This window comes from Lactuca sativa, chromosome 8 (assembly GCF_002870075.4).
Source record: "Lactuca sativa cultivar Salinas chromosome 8, Lsat_Salinas_v11, whole genome shotgun sequence".
In the NCBI taxonomy this organism is placed as follows: domain Eukaryota; kingdom Viridiplantae; phylum Streptophyta; class Magnoliopsida; order Asterales; family Asteraceae; genus Lactuca; species Lactuca sativa.
Genome location: NC_056630.2, coordinates 54,840,486 through 54,851,919, shown reverse-complemented (window position 1 = coordinate 54,851,919; position 11,434 = coordinate 54,840,486).

Genomic DNA, 11,434 nt, shown 5'->3' with positions numbered 1-11,434 from the left:
GAGTGTTGGTCGTAACAAGTATATTTTGGTTAATTTATATGATTTTTCTAGATTTACTTGGGTTTATTTTCTTAAGTAGAAATTAGATGTTACCTTGAGGCTAAAGGATTTTATCAAGCTGATCGAACTTCAATTGCGAAAGCCAATTAGGAATGTTCGTAGTGACAACAGTTATGAATTCAAAAACCAAGTGTTTGAAGAATACTTGACTAAAAAGGGAGTTTCTCATAACTTCTTTGCACCTTACACTCCTTAGTAGAACGGAGTCGTTGAAAAGCGAAATCGATCTCTTTGTGAAGCTGCGAGGACCATGCTTTCATTTGCGAACTTACCGCTCTATTTCTAGGCTGATGCGATCGGAACAACCTTCTTTACTCATAATCGATCCTTAATTAACAAAAGATTTTCAATTACTCCTTACGAGATTCTTAATAAACAAAAACCTAATGTTAATTTCTTTCATGTCTTTGGTTCCAGGTGTTTCATTTTCAACTCCAAAGAGCAAAGGAACAAATAAAACAAACAAAGGAATCTTCCTAGGGTATTCTATCACTTCAAAGGTACATAGGGTTCTAAAAAAGAAATCCAAAAAGATAGAAGAAACCTATTATGTCACGTTTGACGACAACTATCTTAACAAGCATCAGAAGTATACTAGTCCATCTGAAGAGAATTTCCCATCAACTCCCTCACAAATGATTCCTCTGATGAACTTGTATGAGGAATTCATGAATTTTTTTTGATGGGCTTGAGAAAGCCATCACTTCTTAATCAAAAGCTAAGGATAACCAAGAGGATGAGTTAAAGAAGATAACAAATGACGCCGAAAAAGATCTCGAATCCGAAACCAGAAAGTACGAAGGATCCAACTGTCAATAATGATATTTTGAAGACTTCTAAAGTTCCACCCCAAACACAACCTTCTACTACTACATTCCACTAAGAGGACTCAACTTCAACCTCCATATTTGAAATATTTGTTGAGGGGGAGAATTCAAACCCTAAATTCAATACTGATATACCTATCCAGGGGGGAGAATCCTATTCCGAACATTGAGTCACATGCAAACTCATAGGGGGAGAACGAGAATGAAAATAATGACTCTAACGCTCAATCAGAATTTAAAGATGTGAATGTTGAATTGGAACCAACTTATGATCCAAACTACCAACCATTAACCAAATGGACCAAAGATCATCCCAAGACTCAAGTCAACGGACCACCAACTTCAGGAGTTCTCACGAGAGCTCAACAAAAAGTGAATCAAACTACATTATTTTCAAAGATGGAATTTTGCATGTTCAATTCGTTCATCTCCAAAATTGAGCCCAAGAATTGAAAGATTGCTCTTGATCACTCTAATTTGGTTCAAGCTATGGAGGAAGTGCTTAAGGAGTTCAAACGCAACATAGTATGGAGACTGATTCCAACTCCGAAGGATGCCTCTATGCTTGGTATAAAATGGGTGTTTCGGAACAAGTTTGACAAGGAAGGAAATGTCATCCAGAACAAAGCTCGGTTGGTTGTTAGAGGATCCTACCAAGAAAAAGGCATAGACTACAAAGATACATTTGCTCCAGTTGAGAGGCTAGAATATGTTCGCATTTTCGTCGCCTACACAGCTCATGAGAACTTTGAAGTCTGTCAAATTAATGTAAAATGTTCCTTTCTACATGGTGAGTTAGAGGAAACAATCTATGTGGAGCAGCCACCGAGTTTCGTAAATGAGAAGTATCGATACATTGCTACATTTTGGAAAAGGCTGTGTACGATTTGAAACAAGCTCCTCGATCATGGTATGAAACCCTTACCCGATTCTTAAAACAATCTAAGTTTAAACAAGGCTCCGTCGACCTAACATTCTTTCGTAAGAATGATGGTGACCATCTGATGATCATCCAAATCTATGTTGATGATATCATTTTCGTATTAGCGAATCCTAGATTGACTGTTGAATTCCGAAAGTTGATGGAGACTAAATTTCAGACGACCTCAACGGACCTTATTAATTTTTTCCTTGGTTTAAATGTTAGACAGAGTTCGGAGGGGGTTTTTATCAACCAAGAAGCCTACACCAAGTCATTACTTGCGAAATTCGGCATGGTAGGAGATTCACGAGTTAAGATCCCGATGGCATTCAAAACAAGGCTAAAACCATCCTTGGACAAACCCGCATTGGGCAGATGAGTGGATCATTAATGTATCTAACATCTAGTCGACCAGACATAATGTTTACTGTTAGTTATCGTGCTAGGTTTCAGGCGAATCCTTGTGAACCTCACATGACTGCTGTGAAGAATATTCTGAGATATCTCAAAAGATCATCTTCTCTCGGAATATGGTATCCGTCAAACTCCAGATTCTTCTTACAAGCATTTCCATATGCTGAGCTAGGCGAATGCAGTCACAATCGTAAAAGCACTTCTAGGGATGTCAATTTCTAGATGGCAAAATAGTAAGTCGACAATCAAAGAAACAAACTTGTGTATCCCTATCAACTGCATAAGCTACATACATCGCAACTGCATCATGTACTTCGCAAGTTATTTGAATCCAAAGCCAACTTTGAGACTATGGCATAAATATGAAGAGGAATCCACTCTATTTTTATTCAGAAAGTGCAATCCGGATTTGTTACAACCCAGTGCAACATTCCAAGACAAAATATATAGCACTGAGGTATCATTTCATAAAGGATCACGTAGAAGATGGGAACGTCGAAGTACATTTCGTAAGATCTTCTGATCAACTTGATGATATCTTTACGAAAGCCTTACCTGAAACAACGTTCAATCGTATTTTACAAGGCTTAGGAATGATTGAAGCAAAATTTGTGCCAAAACCATCTTCATAATCAGAATGCATCAGTTAAGTTCCAAATCAGTCCGAACCCTCGGAGGCACTCGCAACTCGCTGTTTACACTCTGAACGGGTCCAAGCGGTTGGAGCGACTCAGAGTCTACTGTTCATCTAGAACTCGGAACTTCATGTATCCTTGTATAATATATATTTTTGGTATTTTCTTTTCTGCTTTTATTTCTTTTTCAAAAAAAATTCAAAATACAAAAATATTTTTCTTTTCTATTTTTATTTTCTTTTAAGAAAAATCATAATAATTTTTTTTTTCGTTTTATGTTTTTGTTTCTTTTTCCAGAAAATCCAAAATCCAAAAATATATTTATTTTCTGGTTTAAGTTTAATCTTTTCAGAAAATCAAAAACTCCTAATTATTTTTTGCTTTGTTTATTTGTGTGCTATTTTTAAATTCATTTTATCTTAGGTACTTTATCGCCACTACAATTCAGAATGATGGGGCAGGTATATAACTCCGAGTCTATATAGTAGCTAAGTGTCCCTAGGAGCATGTTGTTGCATGTTGACCAAAGCCTCTAAGACTCTATGTTGAAGCCTTAAGGAAACTTTCACTCCGAATGTTTCTTCCCAATTAGGCTATTATTCACATAAGTCTTTGAGCTACCTTCCTCGTCTCATATCGAGTTAAAAGTTGACTGCTTAGTCATTCGCAATATAGCAGAGGTACATTTTTATCTTCAGAACGACCTTTAACAGTTCTCCATATCATATTTGGTTTCACACTCGTAACCCTTGAGACTCTCAGAATTTACCACTAAGGTTTGTGGATTGTGGATACACAACTTTTGTGTTAATGATCTTCAAATTGTTCTTACCACAATTTGAGTGAAACTCAAAATCCGAATCCTATCTATAAATTGATGATGAACATTTTACAAGTTCAAGATTATTCACCATGTAATTAACGAATATCAACCCTCATGGTTTTGTACCTTGGAATCTCATTATTTTTATTTTTTGCGACATCATAATGAAATGTTCTCGTCCTAAGACATTTCTTCTCAATAGATCCAATTTTTATTTTTCCTTGAGATTTCCGTATTATTTAGCCACTCAAATGAATCCAAAGCATACTTGTTATTATGACTACACTGGTCAGACAAGTACTTCTTCCATACTTTCAGACTTATGTTGAGTTTCAGACTTTGTTTGAAGCTAAGCTACCCTTTAAAGCCTAATGAAAAGAAGCCTTTCACTATTTCTCAACAAATAGTTGATCATATTTCAACAGGAAGCCATGCAAGCACTTCTGAGTCTCTCTTGACTCCGAAGGAAGAGATCGTTACCCGAGATCCATCTGCTTTTGTTTTAATTTTAAATTAACATCACAGAATCCCAAATATATTTGTTTTATTTCTTTATTTTTGGCACACTCTAGCACGAAAATCCTCATGATTTTACAACTGTCTAGTTCTAACTTGCGAATGATTACTTTCAAATCCGAGAACAGGTTCCGGTGAATGATTACGAACGTCCAAAATTGAAATAGTGGTTTACAAGGGATAAGATTTCAAATCAGGCGCAAGAATTTTTGAAAACCCTATCATCATGGATGTCAGTTACGCCACCTGACACACACATAGCTGTCACGACTTTTTAGGCGCTTTTTTAGGGAAATAGAAACGTCTCTAGTTGTATTTTTCTCTCAAATGCTGATGTATAAAAGGAAAATCGACGATTGATTTCTTTTAAAACTTTCAAAGATTTCGAAAAATTTCTGGCGCAAAAACCCTCTTTCGCTTGACACTGTTCACCACCTTCTCCAAGGATTTCCATCTCCGCCTCATCTGAAACTCCATCTGCTGCTGAACAGACTGCCTCATCGATGCTTCTGAGCATCAAACCCAACCAAAATCTCAGTTTTGATCTTGATTCATCCAAGTATGTTGATTCCCTCCAACCTATGATCGTGTGTCTTCGTCACTCTTCGCTGTCTCAAGCCCTTACAATGACAGAGGGTGTTCACTTGGCTCATTTATCCAGGGCATACTCAACTGCAAGTTATCAAGAAGGTGAGTCTGTAATTACCTTTGAGATCGCTTCCCACAAAACATCAATCTCCAAGTATTTTTTCAATAGATTGCTAGGGTTTTCTCAAGCTAGTGATCTGGTTGATCCGGAGTCAATCTCTTCTTCTGCAATCCTGGAGATGTTATACCAGATGGGTTACGTGGGAAATCTAGCCATTTTAGCCTAGTTCAAGAAGCCCAACCTACCTTCGATGTGGAATGGACTCTTTACCCTTCCCTTCAAAAGTTTTTCAGAGCGGGTCATGGGCTCAACCAATGCAAGTAATATTTTTTGCACTATAATCTGTGGACTTTACCATGGAATTAACTTGGATTATGGCTCCATCATTTGGGCACAACTGGTTCAGAGTACTCTTTCCACAACACGACATTCGGAGATTTCGTGTGCTCGGTTTCGGTCCATCATCGTTTAGAGAGCCTTTACTATGCTTAACATTCTGGTGGCTGAGAGATGTATAATAGCAGCTATTCGGATCTTTCACAGTTTGAACTTCATCGTGTCTGATCCTACGAAGTTCGCCTTTATTGGATCTCTTCCAAAGGCAATGCTCAACTGTGTTCCAACAGACAACAAGCTCATAAACAAGTATCTGAAGAAAACTATATCAGGTCCTCAGCCTTTAACACCTTAGATGCAAAAGTTTTTGGAGGATGCGAACAAGCCTAAAAAGGGAGGTAAGCGAAAGATGAAAGTTAGACCTGCCGAACCAGATCAACTTCTAAAGAAGAAAGTAAAGAAACCGGATCGCAAGCCAAGGTCCCCTACTCCTGTTGCTGAGGAGGATTCGGAGTCTCATACAATTTCATAAATTCAGCGAATAGAGCAAGTCCAGCAAGAAACTGAAGATACAACTACTCAATCTAATCCAAAGGTAACTTTTTTGATGCCGCCTCTATTCCATTAACAAAAGATCTTTTTTGTGTCTTTACCCCTCCACCTTCTCCTACTACTACATCTACACCAATCTCTACACCAATCACCATTGTTCCATGTCTGAATGTGTGCCTAATAGATAACATTGGTAGCTATGGACTTAGTGCCTAATAGATAACATTAGCAGCTATAGAATTAGTGCCTAATAGATAATAATGGCATCTATGGACTTGTGTCTTCATTGGATCCTGCCTCGGCTTCTTCGCTTAGAGGTGCATCTCAATCTCCTACCTTCTTGCAGCCTCATGTAGCTCCATATGTGTTCCATAACTCTGAGTAGGCACGAACTAGCGGATGTCCATCTTGAGCATGCTCAAGTACCGGGTCATCTGAGCTTGCTCAAAAGCAGCAAACTCAAGTTAGAAAAGAGCCATCTCAATAAAGATCTTGGTGATCTCACTCACCGACTCAGTCCCCTTCCTCATATCAAAATACTCCTGATCCAACCTCTCCATCTCCATCAAAGGAACATACGTTATGCAAAACATCTCAGAGAACTTCTCCCATGACACAACAACCATCTACTCAGGAATGTACGAGCCAGTCAACAACCTCCCCCAATCCTTCTTCCCTGACCAGAGAAGGTTCAGGGCGCAATTGACCTTTCGGTCAGCAGGTCAGGAACATGTAAAGAAACAACTCTAAACATCAGACAACGACCTTTTCACAATGATCGGGTCTTAAACTCCATCCGGGGGCTTCATATTATCAAAGTCCTGATACTAAAAGGCTCTCTCTCCAAGAACCCATACGGCCGCAACGGCCATGGTAGCTACAAAAACAACAACCTCAAAAAGTGCAACATAACAATCATCGAAAATCTCAATCATGGTGGTCTTAATGGACACAAAAAAATTCGATTTTAGTCACCGGATGGTAATAACCACCTCAGCAGAAATCATCTCCCAAATCTAATCCTCGGTCAACCCTAGCCTATCCTAGCCGTCCGTTCTGGTTCCTGAACCTAATCCCCTCATGAGCACCGTACCAAAAATAAATCAGAATATATCAGAAATGATGCATTTAATACCATACAAGCTATTGTAATAAACGAATCCATAGGGGTTGTGACATCCTTGCTACACGTACGAGTCTTGTGCTTCCAGTAGTATGGGCCGATACTACATTCCACACCTACCCATATTTGTCTCAGAGGATCATGAAAACTGCCCTAACCCCACAACACTAGGATACACACACATCCTATCTATTGAAGCAAGAAGTGACCCTCTTGAACCTTAATCCGAAGTCCCCTCTCTACCACAATGTTGCTACTGCTACCGCAACGAGAAGCGAAGATGTCATCAGCAACCTTCTTTCAGAACAAAGACTTAGTGCTTTTAACTTATGTATTTAGTTTGTTTTGTCCAGTGTAGCTTGCATGGACACTTCTCTTAGTCTTTGTTTATTCTGCTGTAACGTTCATGGAGCTCTATAAATAGAGCCTTCTGCTTCAGTTTGCAATATACATCTCTTTTTCATCTTATATCTTACATCTCTCATTACTCACTTACCCTCAAGATCTTACTAAACTTAAACCTCTTATCTTAAGATCATAATCTCTCCTTCGGAGCAAGTCACTCTTGACTTAATCACTTTAAGTTGATCATACTTATTAACTTGGTTTGATTGCAATCCTTGTTACGAATCAGGTTAGTGTTTATTTGATATAATACTTGTTGTCATTTATATTTCCTTATATTTCCGCATCTAATTATCTAACTCCCTAACTCTAACTTATTATTATTGTTGAGCTTTATAATCCTTTGAGTTAAACTTATTCCGCATTATAACTTATTCTAACGTTTGTTCAAGTGTGTTTCTCAAGTTTTTCTCTCAACAATCGGTATCAGAGCCAAAGTGGTTGCTTTTTGAACAAAACTCTGATTTTGAAAAGCCTTCTATACCACTAAAGCTCATTTTTTCTTAAAAAAAATCAAAAACAAGGAAATATGGCACATGCATTATATCTTAATGTTTCCAACAGTGTTGGAGGTTCGAATAGAGCTCCAATACTGGTGGCAAGTGAGTATCATCACTGGTCACAGAGGGGTAAGTGAACATTCTGAACCGCAACTCCATCAATCTCAATCAGTAATCCCCATTCCAACCTATCGTCCATCTTACTTCACTTTTGAACAGCCACAGATTGAACCTGAACATCCACGAATTGAAACTCCAATCTTCACTTCGGATTAGGCAAAAATCCCCTCTCAGGTGCCTTCTCCCAAATCTCCTCTACAACAACAACAAACTCATGAGGAACAACATGATTCTCCCCGTCGAGAAACCCCTCCAAAATTTCGAAACTTAGAGCCAACCATGTGATCACAACAATCCGATGACTCCCCCACAACAAAGCAAAGGAAGATTGACTGGAAGGCAGCTAAGTTTGCAGGAAAAATTTGGAGAGACCATGGGTTCGACACCACAATGGATGAAACCCTTATCAATTCTTGGGTTAATCCAACCCGCAGACTTCTAGATGAAGATTACATACCCATGTTGACATATTTTGAACCTCTAAAAGATGGTTACTGGGATATTCCCATTTCTCCAAATGCTATGTTCTTCACAGTTTTTGAACCATTTAACCAAAGCCTCCCTGATGATCAAAGGTTGCCTCTGGAGTTTGAACATCTTAACAAGTTCCATGGAAAGCATGGATCCAAATTCGAGGATATACGGTTAAGAGATAAACCCTCCGGAGTCAAGAACTACAAGATCCGAAAGTTCATGAAGCTTGAGTTCATCCAATACACGTTGAGAAGAAGAGGCCGTGATTACATCCAAACTAAGGCTGACTTTCCATGTATAAATCCGGAAGAAGTATTCCTAATCGCAAGGGTGTTTCAACTCAAGTCCGAGAAACACTCCAAAATGAAGATAGCTTATTAAAAATCTTGCGAGTACGGACGGTTATCAAGAGTGTTCCTTGGGTGCAACCTCCCTCTACTTGATCCCGCATCAATTTATACGGACGGTTATCAAGAATGTTCCTTGGGTGCAACCAACTTCCTAGAACTGGGAGTTTTCTTCAAAAGAGTTAACAGTGATGTGAAATACTTTGTTCCTATCACTTCCATGCACCACCTGACCCGAAGGCAAATCGAAGTCACTCTGACTTCGGTGCAGAGATCAAAGCACACAACAGACGAATTCAATTTCGAGATCACTCGAAGGATCAAATGGTTGGCAGAACTTAGAAAGCTTTGGTGGCTGCTGACAATGTTTTTGAAGCTCAATAAGTGAGAAGGTTAAAGAAGTCACTTAGGGGGAAATTTTTGAAGCAAGAAGTGACCCTCTTGAACCTTAATCCGAAGTCCCCTGTCTACCGCAATGCTGCTGCTGCTACCGCAACAAGAAGCGAAGATGTCATCAGCAACCTTCTTTCAGAACAAAGACTTAGTGTTTTTAACTTATATATTTATTATGTGTTTGTCAAGTGTACCTTGCATGAACACTTCTTTTAATCTTTTTTATTTTGCGGTAACATTCATGGAGCTCTATAAATACAGCCTTTCGCTTCAGTTTGCAATACACATCTGTTTTTCATCTTATATTTTACATCTCTCATTACTCAATTACTCTCAAGATCTTACTAAACTTAAACCTCTTATCTTAAGATCGTAATCTCTCCTATGGAGCAAGTGACTCTTGAATCAATCACTTTAAGCTGATCACACTTATTAACTTGGTTTGATTGCAATCCTTGTTACGAATCAGTTTAGCGTTTACTTGATATAATACTTGTTGTCATTTATATTTCCTTATATTTCTGCATCTAATTATCTAACTCCCTGACTCTAACTTATTATTATTTTTGAGCTTTATGATCCTTTGAGTTAAACTTATTCTGCATTTTAACTTGTTCTAACGTTTGTTCAAGTGTGTTTCTCAAGTTTTTCTCTCAACAATTGGTATCAGAGCCAAAGTGGTTGTTTTTGAACAAAACTCTGATTTCGAAAAGCCTTCTATACCACTAAAGCTCATTCTTTCATAAAAAATACAAAACAAAAAAAAATAAAAAACAAGCAAATATGGCACAAGCATTATGTCTTAACGTTTCCAATAGTGTTTGAGGTTCGAATAGAGCTCCAATACTGGTGGCAAGTGAGTATCATCACTGCTCACAGAGGGGGGAAGTGAACATTCTGAACCGCAACTCCATCAATGTTAATCAGCAATCCCCATTCCAACCTACCGTCCATCTCACTTCACTTCTGAACAGCCACGGATTGAACCTGAACAGCCACGAATTGAAACTCCAATCTTCTCTTCGGATCAAGTAAAAATCCCCTCTCCAGTGCCTTCGCCTCCCAAATCTCCTCCGCAACAACAACAAACTCAAGAGGAACAACATGATTCTCCCTGTCAAGAAACCCCTCCACAATTTTGAAACTTAGAGCCAAGTATGTCATCACAACACTCCGATGACTCCCCCACAATAAAGCAAAGGAAGATTTACTGGAAGGCAGCTAAGTTTGTGGAAAAAATTTGGAGAGACCATGGGTTCGACACCACCATGGATGAAACCCTTATCAATTCTTGGGTTAATCCGAACCACAAACTTCTAGATGAAGACTACAGACCTATGTTGACATATGCTGAACCTCCAGAAGATGGTTAATGGGATATTCCCATTTCTCCGAATGCTATGTTCTTCACAGTTTTTAAACCATTTGACCAAAGCCTCCCTGATGATCAAAGGTGGCCTCTGGAGTTTAAACGTCTTAACAAGTTCCATGGAAAGCATTGATCCAAATTCGAGGATGTATCGTCAAGTTATAAGCCCTCCGGAGTCAAGAACTACAAAATCCGAAAGTTCAAGAAAGCCAAGTTCATCCAGTAAACGTTGACAAGAAGAGGCTGTGATTACATCCGAACTCAGGCTGACTTTCCTTTTATGAATCCGGAAGAATTATTCTTCATCGCAAGGGTGTTTCAACTCAAGTCCGAGAAACACTCCAAAATGAAGATAGCTTATAAAAAAGCTTGCGAGTAACTATGGTGTGAAACATGTGATTTTGCTAAAATAGATGTTGACATTCATCCGAACTGGTTCAGAAGTTTAACCTCCATCCACTTGATCACGCACCAGTTTATACTGACGATTATCAAGAACGTTCCTTGGGTGCAACCAACTTCCCAGAACTAGGAGTTGGGTACAAAAGAGTTAACAGTGATGTGAAATACTTTGTTCCTATCACTGCCATGCACCGCCTAACCCGCAGGCAACTCGAAGTCACTCTGACTTCGGTGCAGAGATCAAAGCACACAACAGACGAATTTAATTTCGAGATCACTCGAAGGATCAAATGGTTGGCAGAAGTTAGAAAGCTTTGGTGGCTGCTGATAATGTTTTTGAGGCTCAATAAGTGAGAAGGTTAAAGAAGTCACTTAGGGGAAATTGTTGAAGCAAGAAGTGACCCTATCTAACCTCAATCCGAAGTCCCCTCTCTACCGCAATGCTACTGCTGCTACCGCAACATGAAGCGAAGACGTCATCAGTAACCTTCTTTCAGAACAAAGACTTAGTGTTTTTAACTTATGTATTTACTTTGTTTTGTCCAGTGTACCTTGCATGGTCACTTC